This window comes from Microcaecilia unicolor, chromosome 10 (assembly GCF_901765095.1).
Source record: "Microcaecilia unicolor chromosome 10, aMicUni1.1, whole genome shotgun sequence".
NCBI classification, from domain to species: domain Eukaryota; kingdom Metazoa; phylum Chordata; class Amphibia; order Gymnophiona; family Siphonopidae; genus Microcaecilia; species Microcaecilia unicolor.
The window spans coordinates 86,744,030-86,759,199 of NC_044040.1; the positions used below are offsets into that span (position 1 = coordinate 86,744,030).

Below are 15,170 nucleotides of genomic sequence, written 5' to 3' on the forward strand. Positions count from 1 at the left end.
ATTGGTCCCTTTAATTTGGTTACTTTAATTGCAATGATATCATTGAATGTTATACTTTGTCCTTGTTCTTATAAACCTGTTATGAATTACCTATTTATTTACTCCTATTCACTTGATATTTTACTTACTTCTAATTTACTTGATATTTTTATATCTTAATTTATAACATCACTCTGTACTTATCATTCCGTTAATGGCGATCGCCATTGCGACATAATGTAAGCCACATTGAACCTGCAAATAGGTGGGAAAATGTGGGATACAAATGCACCAAATAAATAAATAAAGGTCAGGTATACGTATGAAGTATCACATACCAAGTGTAATGAGTTTATCTTGTTGGGCAGACTGGATGGGCCGTACAGGTCTTTTTCTGCCATCATCTACTATGTTAAGCGCTAAGGTGCATGTAATGTGTGAAAAATGGACTAACATGGGCCCCCTAAAAAACATTTTTTTGGAGGGGGTGTATTAGGGGAGGAGAAAGGGCATGGAAGAGCAATTGAGCTATCGCACTGACATCAGTACATACTAATTGGTTAGCCTGTCCATAATGTGAGAGCCCTTAGTGCTTCCTAAATAGAAGGAGGTAAGTGCTCCTGTAGGAATATTTTTTCAGTTGCTGTGTGCTAATACTAACATTAGTGCACAGACTGAAAAAAAATTGAAAAAGGACTATTTTATAGATGTTGTACAAATGGTAGCTTGGCCTGCAGGAAAATCCTGTGTTGGGATGCACTAACCCCACTTCTTAGTGCACCGTAGTAAAAGGGCCCTTTTATGAGGCATCCTCAAAATATCTCTGCCTATTTTGATATATAGTAAATGCCTTGTTGTAATTGCGAAGCATAATCTAGACTATCCATGGTCAATTTAGTTTAATATGGTTATGTCATTTTCATTTGGCATCACATTTTGTTGGGAAAAATGAGGATATTACACATAATAATCTCTGTTAGGAACAAGTTACAATTTATAATAAATCCCAATCAATCAATCAATCAATCAATCAATATTTAAAAGGGTTATTTTTTCACATATTGTTGTAGTTTGAATCTGATTTGGCAGGCATTTAATGTCTTCAAATAGTGGTCCCAATAAACAAATAAATATATTTGGGTCAAATTTCAAAGCAATTTAACTGGCCAGAAAAAGCTCCTGGCCAATTAAATCACCTGTTCGGGGCTAACTGCTAATTTTCAGCAGCACTTAACTGGTTAGTGCCGAACTGCAAACTAGCTATTTTGGGGGCGTTTCTGAGGTGGAGTTGGCACTTGGCCACTTAAGTGCTAATATTCAGCACTTAATCAGCCAGTTTAACTGCATAAAAGGCTATCCTATCTTTAGGCAGTAACCCAGAGCCGGTTAAGTGCTGAATACTGGACTTACCTGGCTATATGCTAGCCAGCTCCGCAAAACTGGATATTCACTGCTGAAGCCCGGAAAAGACCCGGCACTAAATATCTAGGAATAATGGTGACAGTGGTCAGCAAAATGCTGATGGCTGAATATTGACCCCATTACTTTTCCATGTCTCACCAGACGGCAGTCTCAAGTGTGTCACAAAAACATTAACCACCTTTCTACATTCCCCTATAACACAACTCCTTTCCACAACCTAAAAAACGTAACAAACCCACCCACTAGCCCCTGCCCACCACAGCCACATCAATATCCAATAAGCTGAAATTCAATTAGGCCTCAGACACCCTGACAGTGGCTCAGCCATTTCACTATACAGGCTTTCTCAGGGGTGGTGTTTCCAATTATCCCAAAACTTTGATGTTGCAGTTGATATTTTATCCTCTGTTTTCATGGGACCTTCAATATTAATTGCTTTCCATTATTTCTGGAAAAGCTTTTCAAAAGGATAAATGGTGAGCAAGTGAGACCTCATCCTTACATGTCCACAATTACTATAAATCTCCCTGACGGAGAATTACCAAAGTATAACCTCATGTCGGTGTATAGCTGAACCTGAGTGGCATCATTGGGACACTTAAGAACCCCCTTTGACTGTGCTCCTTTGTTTGGTCATGTCCCTCAGAAGATGCTATAGACATGAAAAACTGACAGACCTCTGAGGCATCACACCTCAGGTACTGTGGAGAAAGGGCATACCAAAGGGGCACACTCCTTAATATGCCTCAGGTGTGCATATTTTATAGTAATTTTTAGTGTTTCCTATGATTATTTTTATGAATTTATAGTTGTTGTACAGGATTTCTGAAATACAAAAAAAGAGAAGTAGGGGGTAGACCAAATGTATATCCAAATAGCAGGTTTATTCTCACATAAAAAAAATCAAATGACTTGACGCAGTCCTGCGTTTTGGCGCTTACCACGCCTGCCTCAGGAGTGAAAGTCAATTATCTCAGCCACTGACGATAATAACACATAAATGGGCTTGAGAGTCAATAATCCAGCATTCAGTGAAGACACAGGAAAGTATCGTCACAGCAACAAATTCAAGAATAAATGTGTGCCAGCCAAGGACAGGCATAGGATTTCTGAACACTTTTAGTGGTTGTGTTGCTTCACGGGGTTGTGGACAGATTTTTGGACAGCTTACATTTTTTATTTATAGGGTTATGTCATTGGCATTAATGTGAATATGTCTGAAGGATGGAGGAAAGTGAGGGTGTGTGTGGGAAAGGACATTATGCTGGGAGGTGGCTAGGTAGAAGAGTGAGAGAGAAAGAACACACGTGTGTGAGTTTATCTAAGGGTGGAGAGATTATTGAAAATGTGCATCAGTCAGTGAAGATGAGGTTGTTAAATGGTCAATGTGTGATGAAGAAAAACTTAGCAAGTTGTTCGACTGAGGGTTGGTGAAAAGGAACAGAAGAGCTGTATTTTATGGGTTGTTTATGGGTTGTTATAACATGCTTCAGACTTTTTGGAAAGTGTGAAAATCAAATATTAGAAAATAAAAATAAGCATTTTTTTAAAAAAATTGTAACAAAAATTTGAAGTGGCCCTATGTCTGTTACAGAATTGGCCTAAATGTGTGAGCTGTTGGTACCACACAGAATTATTCATATGAGATGTCTTCTTTCCTACTGGAACAAGATTAGTGTTCTCTTACTGTAGATTATTTTTAAACACTGTCTCTTCATGTTACTACTACTACTACTATTTAGTATTTCTATAGCGCTACAAGGCGTACTCAGCGCTGCACAAACATAGAAGAAAGACAGTCCCTTCTCAAAGAGCTTACAATCTAATAGACAAAAAATAAAGTAAGCAAATCAAATCAATTAATGTGTACAGGAAGGAGGAGAGGAGGGTAGGTGGAGGCGAGTGGTTACAAGTGGTTACGAGTCAAAAGCAATGTTAAAGAGGTGGGCTTTCAGTCTAGATTTAAAGGTGGCCAAGGATGGGGCAAGACGTAGGGGCTCAGGAAGTTTATTCCAGGCATAGGGTGCAGCGAGACAGAAGGCGCGAAGTTTGGAGTTGGCAGTAGTGGAGAAGGGAACAGATAAGAAGGATTTATCCATGGAGCGGAGTGCAAGGGAAGGGGTGTAGGGAAGGACGAGTGTGGAAAGATACTGGGGAGCAGCAGAATGAGTACATTTATAGGTTAGTAGAAGAAGTTTGAACAGGATGTGAAAACGGATAGGGAGCCAGTGAAGCGACTTGAGGAGAGGGGTAGTATGAGTAAAGCGACCCTGGCAGAAGATGAGACGGGCAGCAGAGTTTTGAACCGATTGGAGAGGGGAGAGGTGACTAAGTGGGAGGCCAGCAAGAAGCAGATTGCAGTAGTCTAAACGAGAGGTGACAAGGGTGTGGATGAGGGTTTTGGTAGAGTGCTCGGAAAGAAAGGGGCGGATTTTACGGATGTAGTAAAGAAAGAAAAGACAGGTCTTGGCGATCTGCTGGATATGAGCAGAGAAGGAGAGAGAAGAGTCAAAGATGACCCCAAGGTTTCGAGCTGAGGAGACAGCTGCGTACGTCAAGTAGCGCTATAGAAATGATAAGTAGTAGTAGTACAAGGGCTATGCTCTCTCTTTGTTTTATTTTCACTCCCACAATTACCCTTGTTGCTGTGCTTTGAACTAGTTGTAATCTTAAAGTTATTAAGTGGAAGACCCAGATAGTATTTCAGTAATTAATCTTTGAAATGACTAAGGTATAGACTTTTTTCATAAAACAATCTCTAGTAAAAATAGCGTAACTGTTATATATGGTGCACTTGAAAGAAAAGAACTTCTATCAGGTGACCACATGGGGGGGGGGGGGGGTAATTCTATAATCAAGTGCCTATATGTAGGTGACTAGAGGTGCATATTCTATAAAGAAACATAGGCACCTACTTTTTTTTATGGTTCAATAATTTTTATTGATGAACAGCATAGTAAACACTATTGACAGCATTAATACACCCATTTTAGTCTACTTTCACTTTATACACTTCAGTAATTCTCATCTACTGCAACATCAAAATTTTTATATTTTCCCTCTCCCACCAACTTCTAACATATGTTAATGGTTCCTTGTCTCCTCACTATAAATAGTAACCACTCTATCCATTTAACTAGTGTGACCAGTTTATCAAACATATGAATTTGCATCAGTAAAGAATCACAACTCTATACTCTAATCAACAAAATGACGATACATTTTAACATAATCTAGCGACCCCCCAACTCCGGGTGAGCCACTCCCATAGTCAATGTGCTTTCCAATGTCATATCACCATAACATATATGTGCTCTCTTAATTATCCCAAACTTATCCCCTCATCCCTTCTCCTTCCCCTCCCTTCTCCTTTCCCTCCCCCTCCCTTAGATTATTCTGATGATTCCCAGAGTCAAGAGGAGCCTCATCTCAATTATTTTTACAATACAATAAAAGTTATCTATGTGTCTCGTAAGCCTTAAGGTAAAATTATGTATCATACCTGATAATTTTCTTTCCATTAATCATAGCTGATCAATCCATAGACTGGTGGGTTGTGTCCATCTACCAGCAGGTGGAGATAGAGAGCAAACTTTTGCCTCCCTATATGTGGTCATGTGCTGCCGGAAACTCCTCAGTATGTCGATATCAAAGCTCCATCCGCAGGACTCAGCACTTAGAGAATTACACCCACGAAGGGACACTCTGCCCAGCTCACCACCGCCGAAACGGGGGAGGGGAATTAACCCAGCTCATCCCCACACAAGTGGGGGAGGGGAATCCGTCCAGCTCATCCCCGCGGAGCGGGGGAGGGACACCACACCCGCCGATGCGGGGGGATCTGGCTTATCCTGCAACCGCAACCGCGGGAGGAGCTGACTGACCCTAACACCGCCGAAGCGGGAGGGGTACAAAGCTGCCCTACAGCCGCACGAAGCGGGAGGGAGTGCCAGCAGAATTTTAAGTCTCAATCCAGCCCCGTAAAACGGAGGGGAGAGGAATGCAGCAGCTCACTGTAACACAAACTCGTCTCAACTCTTGAAGAATCCAAGTGAAAAAACTTGAACACGAAGTCTTTCTGAAGTAACTGAAGACTAAACTTGAACCTGAAATGCAACCAGAATAAAAACAGTACAGATATCTGGGAGGGGCTATGGATTGATCAGCTATGATTAATGGAAAGAAAATTATCAGGTATGATACATAATTTTACCTTCCATATCATCAAGCTGATCAATCCATAGACTGGTGGGATGTACCGAAGCAGTACTCACCCAGGGCGGGACATTGAAATCCCTGACCTCAACACTGAAGCTCCAAACCGGGCCTCCGCCCGTGCAGCCACAGTCAAGCGGTAATGTTTGGAGAATGTATGAGCCGAAGCCCAAGTTGCCGCCTTGCATATCTCTTCCAAGGAAACGGATCCGGCCTCTGCCATCGAGGCCGCCTGAGCTCTAGTGGAGTGAGCCTTCAGCTGGATAGGCGGCACCTTCCCCGCGGCCACATAAGCCGCTGCAATGGCTTCCTTGACCCATCTTGCCACTGTAGGCTTAGCAGCCTGCAGACCCTTACGAGGACCTGCAAACAGGACAAACAGATGATCCGATTTCCGGAAATCATTGGTCACTTCCAAGTATCTGATGATGACTCGTCTCACATCCAGATATTTAAGAGCAGAGTACTCCTCTGGGTAGTCCTCCCTACGAAAGGAAGGGAGACAGAGCTGCTGATTCACATGGAAGCGAGAAACAATCTTAGGCAGGAAGGAAGGCACTGTGCGAATAGTCACTCCTGCCTCAGTGAACTGCAGAAAGGGCTCTCGACATGAGAGCGCCTGGAGCTCGGAAACTCTTCTGGCTGAAGTGATAGCCACCAAAAAGACTGCTTTCAACGTCAGGTCTTTCAGAGATGCCCTCGACAAGGGTTCAAAAGGCGGCTTCTGCAAAGCTCTTAGCACCAGGTTGAGATTCCACGCAGGCACCACTGAGTGCAGAGGAGGGCGCAGGTGATTAACTCCCTTGAGAAAGCGCACCACATCTGGCTGCGAAGCCAGGGAAGCACCCTTCAGGCGGCCCCTGAAGCAAGCCAGAGCCGCTACCTGGACTTTAAGGGAACTGAGCGACAGGTCTTTCTCCAGACCTTCTTGCAGGAACGCCAACACTGAAGAAATTGGAGCAGTGAAGGGAGAAAGTGAGCCTGCTTCACACCACGCTGCAAAGATACGCCAAACCCTGGCGTAAGCAGTAGAAGTAGAGCGCTTCCTCGCTCTCAGCATAGTGGCGATGACCTTGTCTGAGAAACCCTTCTTTCTCAGACGCTGCCGCTCAATAGCCAGGCCGTAAGACCAAAGGGGGAGGGATCCTCCATCACCACGGGACCCTGATGTAACAGGCCCTGCTCCACTGGCAGCCGCAGAGGATCGTCGACTGAGAGCCTGATCAAGTCCGCATACCAGGGACGTCTGGGCCAATCCGGACCCACCAGGATTACCCTGCCGGGATGCTTTGCCACCCGGTCTAGCACCCTGCCCAACATGGGCCAGGGCGGGAACACATAGAGAAGCTCTTGTGTCGGCCACTGTTGGAGAAGAGCATCTACTCCCAGGGATCGAGGGTCCCGTCCTCTGCTGAAAAAGCGCGGCACTTGGCAATTGGCCGATGACGCCATCAGATCTAGGCTCGGCTGGCCCCAGCGCTTCGTGATGTCCAAGAACGCCTGAGCAGATAGCTGCCACTCTCCGGGCTCCAAGGTATGGCGACTGAGAAAGTCCGCCTTGACATTCATGACTCCGGCAATGTGGGCCGCTGACAGCTGCTCCAGGTTCGCTTCCGCCCACTGGCAGAGATTCATAGCCTCCTTGGCTAGAGGGGCGCTCTTGGTACCTCCCTGGCGGTTGACATAGGCCACAGCCGTGGCATTGTCCAACAGGACCCGTACAGGCTTCAACACCAGTACCGGGATGAACTCCAAAAGCGCCAACCGAATGGCTCTGAGTTCCAGGAGGTTGATAGACCACTTTGCCTCTGCAGGAGACCAGAGCCCCTGTGCTGTCCTTCCCAAGCAGTGGGCTCCCCAGCCCGACAAAGAGGCGTCCGTCGTGACGACAATCCACTCCGGGGTCACCAGAGGCATTCCCGCAGACAACTTGTCTGTCTGCATCCACCAGCTCAGCGCCTTGCGCACTGCTGGGTCCAAGGGAAGGCGCACAGCATAATCCTCCGACATCGGAGTCCAGCGCTGCAGCAAAGAGTGTTGAAGTGGTCTCATATGAGCCCTGGCCCAGGGCACTACATCCATCGTGGCCGTCATAGAGCCCAACAGCTGCACATAGTCCCAAGCCCGAAGAGGAGAGGCTACTAGGAACTGGTCCACTTGAGCCTGAAGTTTGACAATCCGATTGTCTGGCAGGAACACTCTGCCCACTTGGGTGTCGAATCGAACTCCCAGGTACTCCAGGGACTGAGTCGGGCGCAGCTGGCTCTTCTCCCAGTTGATGATCCATCCCAGGGAGCTCAAAAGAGCAACTACCCGGTCCACAGCTTTGCCGCACTCTGCATAAGAGGGGGCTCGGATCAACCAGTCGTCCAGATAAGGATGGACTTGTACCCCTTCCTTTCGTAGGAAGGCCGCGATGACCACCATTACTTTGGAAAAGGTCCGCGGAGCAGTAGCCAACTCGAACGGGAGGGCTCTGAACTGGAAGTGTCGTCCCAGGACTGCAAAACGCAGAAAGCGTTGATGAGGAGGCCAGATGGGAATATGCAGGTACGCTTCCTTGATGTCCAAGGAAGCCAAGAACTCTCCTGCCTTCACTGCCGCTATAACAGAGCGGAGAGTCTCCATGCGAAAGTGCCGCACTTTCAAGGCCCGATTGACCCCTTTGAGGTCGAGGATAGGCCGGACAGAACCTCCTTTCTTTGGTACCACAAAGTAAATGGAGTAACGCCCCTTGCCAAGCTGACTTTTTGGCACCGGAATGACCGCACCCAGGCGGATCAGATTGTCCAAGGTCTGCTGCACCGCCACAGCTTTGACCGGAGACTTGCAGGGAGAGAGTACAAACCCGTCTCTTAAGGGTCGGCAGAACTCTAGCTTGTAGCCGTCTCTGATGACTTCCAGCACCCAAGCGTCTGAAGTTATTGTGGTCCACTCGCCCAGAAACGAGGACAGCCGTCCTCCAATCTGCACTGGGGCGTGGACCAAGGCCCCATCATTGGGTACGAGACCCTGGGGGAGGACCGGAGGGAGCACCTCCGGGACGGCGGTCTCTGCGAAAGGAATGCTGCTTGGGGGAGAAATTCCTCTTAAAGGAAGAGAGGGCAGAGGAACCCAACCTGCCCGGGCGGTACCGACGGGCTTCCTGAAACCGTCCTCTGGAGGTACCGGGACGAGCACTAGCCCGAGCCCTGACCTCTGATAACTTCTTGCCCTTAGACGTGCCGAGGTCGGTCACGATTTTGTCCAGCTCGACCCCAAAGAGCAGCTTGCCTTTAAAAGGCAATCTAGCCAGGCGGGATTTAGAGGCGTGGTCAGCAGACCAATGTTTCAGCCAAAGCCACCGCCGCGCAGAGATTGTCTGAGCCATGCCTTTCGCTGAGGCCCTCAAGACATCATACAGCAAGTCTGCCAAATAGGCTAAGCCCGATTCCAGGGCCGGCCAATCAGCCCTCAAGGAATGATCCGAGGGGGAAGCCCGCTGCACCATAGTCAGGCACGCCCTGGCCACATAGGAGCCGCAAACTGAGGCCTGCAAACTTAAAGCAGCTGCCTCAAAGGACGACCTTAAGGCCGCCTCCAATCTTCTGTCTTGGGCGTCCTTTAGGGCCGTGCCACCTTCCACCGGCAACGCCGTTTTCTTAGTCACCGCAGTGATTAAAGAATCCACGGTAGGCCACAGATAGGCCTCACGTTCACTTTCAGGCAAAGGATAGAGGCGGGACATAGCCCTAGCCACTTTAAGGCTCGCTTCCGGGACATCCCATTGAGCCGAAATTAAGGTGTGCATGGCATCATGCACGTGGAAGGTTCTAGGCGGGCGCTTCGTCCCCAGCATAATGCCAGAGCCAACAGGGGCTGAGGGAGAGACGTCCTCCGGAGAGGAAATCTTCAAAGTGTCCATGGCCTGTACCAACAGGTTGGGCAAATCCTCTGAGCTAAAAAGCTGCGCTGCAGAGGGGTCATCCGCTCCATCCGAGCGGGGATCTGTCTCCTCCAAGGAATCCACAAAGGACCGTTGGGAGACCTCAGATACGCTGCCCTCATCTACATCGGAGGAGACAAAGTCCTCCAAGGCCTGGGAATCAACCCGAGGGCGTTTACCTCTGGGAACCTCAACCTCTTTACCAGACGAGGGAGCAGGGGCAGCGTTTTGCATAAGGAAGGCCTGATGCAGCAGCAAAACAAACTCGGGGGAGAAACCCCCCAGACTGTGCACTTCCGCAGCCTGGGCAACAGCCCTAGACGCACCCTCAACCGGCGCTCGCAAGAGCAGGGGAGAGACATGCTGCGCATCCAAAATGGCGTCCGGCGCGACACTCCGCGAAGGAGCCGCGCGGGAAGAACGGCGCTTAACTTTAGCCGCTTTTGTGCCGTCGCCCAAATTAAGGGCGTTCATGGCATTAATGTCTCCAACCTCAAGGGCGGCCCAAGAAGAAGCCGTCCGAGCCGCGTGGCCGGCCAAGATGGCGGAGGCGAGGAGCGGGGGATGGGCGTTTATGGCGGGAAAAACCGCCACGCCGGAGGAAGGACCGGGACATTCATCGGTCACAAAACTGTCACCCAACAAGGGCGAATCAGGCTTTAAGACCCCCGCATCCCCTCTAGAAGCGCCCAAGCGATCCGGGGAGCGACTCTTTACGCCCTCGCCCTCCGACGCCATATGCCACGTGGAGATAAATCGGGGAACCCCCTGCCCGCTATAAAAAGGTAAAAATTACCTGCTTTCCGCTCCGAGCTGTAACGACCTGGTGTCCCAGTGAGTAGCTGCAATGAACGTTTAAATAAACGTCGAAATAACCGCCTTTAAGGACGTTCAAAATTTTTTTTTTTTTTTTTTTTTTAACGGAGCCAGCGGGAGGGGGGAGAAAAGGAGGGACCTGGCACCACCAGGTTTGCACTTGCTCAAAAGAGCCCTCAACCCCAGGCACTCAACAAAACCTAAAAATTAGGCTTGGAGGCCTAGCCAGAGCTGCTGCTGTGTGTGACCACCACCTGCTGAGATAGAGAACATACTGGGGAGTTTCCGGCAGCACATGACCACATATAGGGAGGCAAAAGTTTGCTCTCTATCTCCACCTGCTGGTAGATGGACACAACCCACCAGTCTATGGATTGATCAGCTTGATGATATGGAATCCTATATCTAAAACTGATCACTTCCCTATCTTGTTTCCGCCCTACAACCTGTGTCTTATAAAGGCCACAATATTCAAACTTTTTTTTTTTATTATAAATTCAATAGGAAACTTCTCCCTCTGGGGGTCAGAGTATCCCATATAGGTTCCCATTGTGCCTGGAATTTCCTGCCCGGCAAGCTGTCAAGATCATGAATCCCACACCTGTCTACTCGTATTTGCTTTATAATCTGAGATCGCCACACCTGCTGCGGCGGTTCTTCACTCTTTCTCCAATATTGTAAAATAGTTGTGATTCCAAAGTAAATTGCTAACCTAATGAAGGCTTTGAAGCCTTCTGGAGGATCTCGTGAATACTTGAATACATTAAACAACATTAAAGGATCCCAAACCACAGTGCAACTCCACATCCCCTCTATCCCCTCTAGTATCCTGCGCCAGAAGCGCTTCACATATTTGCAGTGCCAAAACATATGCCCCAGAGCAGCTGACGCTTCTCGGCATTTTGGGCAATCACCATTATCTGCAATCCCTGCATGACATGCTCTGTATGGGGATATGTGTGTCCGCATGAACCACCTGTATAGTCTCTCTCTTTGTGGTATGGAAAGCCTCCATTTATACAATGACTTTAGAAACGCTTCACAGGTGTCCACGGAGACCTCACATAGTAACATAGTAAATGATGGCAGAAAAAGACCTGCATGGTCCATCCAGTCTGCCCAACAAGACAAACTCATATGTGCTACTTTTTGTGTATACCCTACTTTGATTTGTACCAAATCTCTGGACCACTCTGAGGCCAATTTACCCACATCAAGTTCCATGGTCATATCTTTTAACTGCTGATGGTGAAATCTCAATGATACCTGCAAATGAGCCCCCAGGGTACAATCGTCAGAAATTATCTCCACCACGTCTTCTGTTAAATCTGTCCAATTTAGGGTACCCACGTAATGCTTTAATTGACAGTATGCAAAATAATGATTCGCTGAAATCTGATATTTTAATTGCAGTTCTGGGTATGAGTACATCTTGCCTTCCTCATTCACTACATGAGCTAAGTATATTATTCCCTTTTCTGCCCATCTGGTAAAAACACTCCTCCCCTGTCCCGGTGGAAAAGCCGGGTTGTCACATATGGACATCCATGGGGTCACCTTAGCCGAGAAGAAGTGTCGCCGACATAACCAGCACCAAGTTTCCCTCAGAGCCTGCAGTACTGGGTGTCGTTTAAAGGCATCTTTGGGCAGGGTCCCTCCAGTGTGGAGTAGATGGCTAAAATGTATCCCTGGAAATCTAGAAGTCTCTAACTTTGTCAGAGAAAACTCTGAAGACCCCCTATACCAGTCATTAATATGCCTCATGGAACAGGCCACAGTCAAATATTTAATGTTTAACAAACCCATTCCTCCTCTCTCCCGTGGGGACGCAATCAGTGTATATGGGATCCTAGGCCTCCTCCCCTGCCATAGATATTCCTGTATTATTCGCTGTAGCTTCCCCTCATCCTTGCGTTTCAAAAATAAGGGTAACTGCTGGAATACATAAAGCCATCTTGGTGCAATCACCATATTAAATAGTGCAATTTTGCCCCACATTGTGAGGGGTAATTCCCTCCACATGATCAATTTATTTCTGGTCATATCTAAGAGTGGTTCAACATTATCCCGGTACAAGCCAGCTCTTGTCCCAGAGAGATAAACCCCTAGATACTTCATTTTGGAATCCACCCACTTAATGGGAAAGTTCCCTGACCACCCCTCACGGGTATCATCGTCTATTGGCATTGCCCCTGATTTATCATAATGTTAATATATGGCCTAGCTTTAAGGCTACCACTGGAATAGTGATGGCCAAAGCTATGCAGCCGAAAACAACTGAAAAAGTACTGATTAGGCCAAACAACAAGTAAATGATTTAATATTTGAGAATCTGCAAAGAGCAGGTCTGAATAATGACTTCTGACACAAATTGGTACAATTTTTAAATCAAATATAGCATCTGTAATGAAAGATCAGATGAATAAAATGGAGCTTATTAGTTTTGGTATATAATGATACAGAGGTAATACAGAGTTCATGAAATGGTATGAAAGGTATGAAAAGTATGAAAAGTATTGCAGCCGGAAGATGTGAAACTGTTATCTCAACGCTTCCCAAAACATGTTGATAATTAGCAGTAGCTGAGAACGGAAGGAGGTGGGCACATCAGATAGCAGATCGCATGGGAAAGTATGATCTCAGAAAGTGAGAAAGATTAGGAGCAAGGTATCTCACCATTCACTTCTATGGAGAAGATAGGGTATAAAAGAGGAGAGATTTTGGCTCAGTTTGAGAGTCCTCTCCAAAGCTTCTGTCAGACGGCGAAGCCCTGTGCGGCTGAAACCAGAATCTGATGTCTGTATTTGTATCAACTTGAAGACTTGTGTTTGGGTAAGAAATAAAATGTACCTATCTATCTAAACCTATCTCTGTCTCTATTTTTATTGATTCTATCTTCTCTTTACCTAACATTTAGCCTACAAGGTAGATCACATACAAGTGACACTCAGTTTTGGACAGAAAGCAGTAGTTATGGGAATTAGTTTTCAATTACGGCTCCTAATGCCACTCCCTTATGATTGGGTGACAATGGAGGTTAGAGAAACTATACAGAACCTAATATATGAAATAAGTACCTTTAGTCCCCTGTGGGAAGGAGTCAGAAAGAGGTCTATAAGGGGGGGGAATTAAAACAGTGGTGAGCCCCGAACGCTGACAGTACTCGCTATCCTTCTTTATCTTCTTTTGAACGCAAGAGGGGATACTTAATTTTGTGCGTTCAAAGGTTCTATGTTTTCTTTCTCTTATCTTTCCCTGCTGTTATTCCTTCATTTTGTTCCTCTTCCTTTTTCTCCTTCTCCCTATCACGGACACTGCCCACTTTAGGGGTATTGGGCACTATTGTTCTGTCCAATTTTCTTGTTCTTACCCCTGTCTTTCTATTTTTTCTGTCTTCTCCCTTTGTTCTTTGCAGGTTCCCTTCTTTAGCACTAAACTTGCACACTTTTTTTGACCCCTATCTTACATACTCTTCTCTGCCCTTGTCTATGCTGATCTCTATCTGCGTTCGAACCTTCGTTTCTGTCTTTCAATATTCTGTTCTGTTCTTTCTCACCCCCTTTTCTTTCTCCTATCCTGTCCATCTCTTTGATTTGCGTGATGTGCGCAAGAGTGTGCTTGTTGTGTGAATGAAGCATAACAACGAATCCAGGCGACTGCGATTTGGGTTTTGCTGTAAGCTTATTTCAATGTTCAAAATCTTTGGATTGGTCTTTATGCTAGCAATTCTCGCTTAACAATCCTTAGAGATTGCGCATTTTCTGCTTCCAATCCCACCCTGTGTTCTGTCTTAATCCCTCCTTTTCAAATCCCTGTTCCCCTGTTCTTATCGTGTATTCTGTTCTTTCTTCTTCTGTCGACCTTATTTTCCTCCCCAATCCCTTTTCCTGTTCTCCTTCATCCTAACTTCTTCTACCTACCTCTCCTATTAGTCCCCTGGGTCTAATCCTGCTCTTTTCTCTTCTGTATGTTCCCGTATCGAGGGAATTTCCTTTACTCTAGGAGAACAGCACGCTTTCAAATTGCTCTCTCCCTTAAAATCCTTTGAATTCTCTGTTCTTATAACCACTCCTCAAAACTGACAGCCCCCACCTTTTCACATCTGCTATTGCCTTCACTCTGTGTCTGCGACAGTTATCCACGAGATTCTTTTTACGTCTCGGGACTGTCCCTTTTATTATTCCTCCTCATTTTTTTCCTATTGGAAACAGTAATTACGGTGTTCAGCTTTGTAGCTGCTTACCGTCGTCCAACTGCTGTTTTCCTCTTATCTAATCAGTTCCTTCAGTCTTCTGAACTATGCTTTCTCTCTAACCACTCAGCCCACAGCCCCCCCTTCCTGTCCACACTTTTCTCGGCTCTTTTTTAGTGCAGCATGAATAACTGCGTAGTATCTCTTATTCCGTTCTTTTTCCTTTTGCATCTTTGTGTGTGTCTTTGCACTCTGTCTGACTGTTCCGTCTCTGCTTTTCTTATTTCTCATTTCTCATTTATTATTTACTGCGTAGTTCAACTGATTGCTCTTTTTCACAGCTGTTCAGTCCTGTGCTCTCACCCCACCCCCATAGCCATTTTTCCTTCCTTAAGTCCAATCTGAATCCCTTCCTCCACAACATTTTGTTCTTGTCCCCCTTTCTCTGCCACAATAATCCTCCCTGCCCTCCTCTCTGATGCTCTACCGACTCCTACACTATATGTCTGTGGTCCGTGTAAAATTTATAAGGTACCAATTGGGGTAACTTAATACCTTACATACACCTTTTTGGCTTCTTGTGCAAACCAGAAATCATATTTTGTTTTGATTTCCTAGAAA

The 15,170-nt window shown here is 46.3% G+C and overlaps 1 protein-coding gene across 1 annotated transcript in view; it reads right to left on the reverse strand.

Moving 5' to 3' along the window:
* TMBIM4 (transmembrane BAX inhibitor motif containing 4) overlaps positions 1-15,170 on the reverse strand; it is a 201,079-nt gene that overhangs the window by 20,553 nt on the left and 165,356 nt on the right. The window lies entirely within an intron of this gene.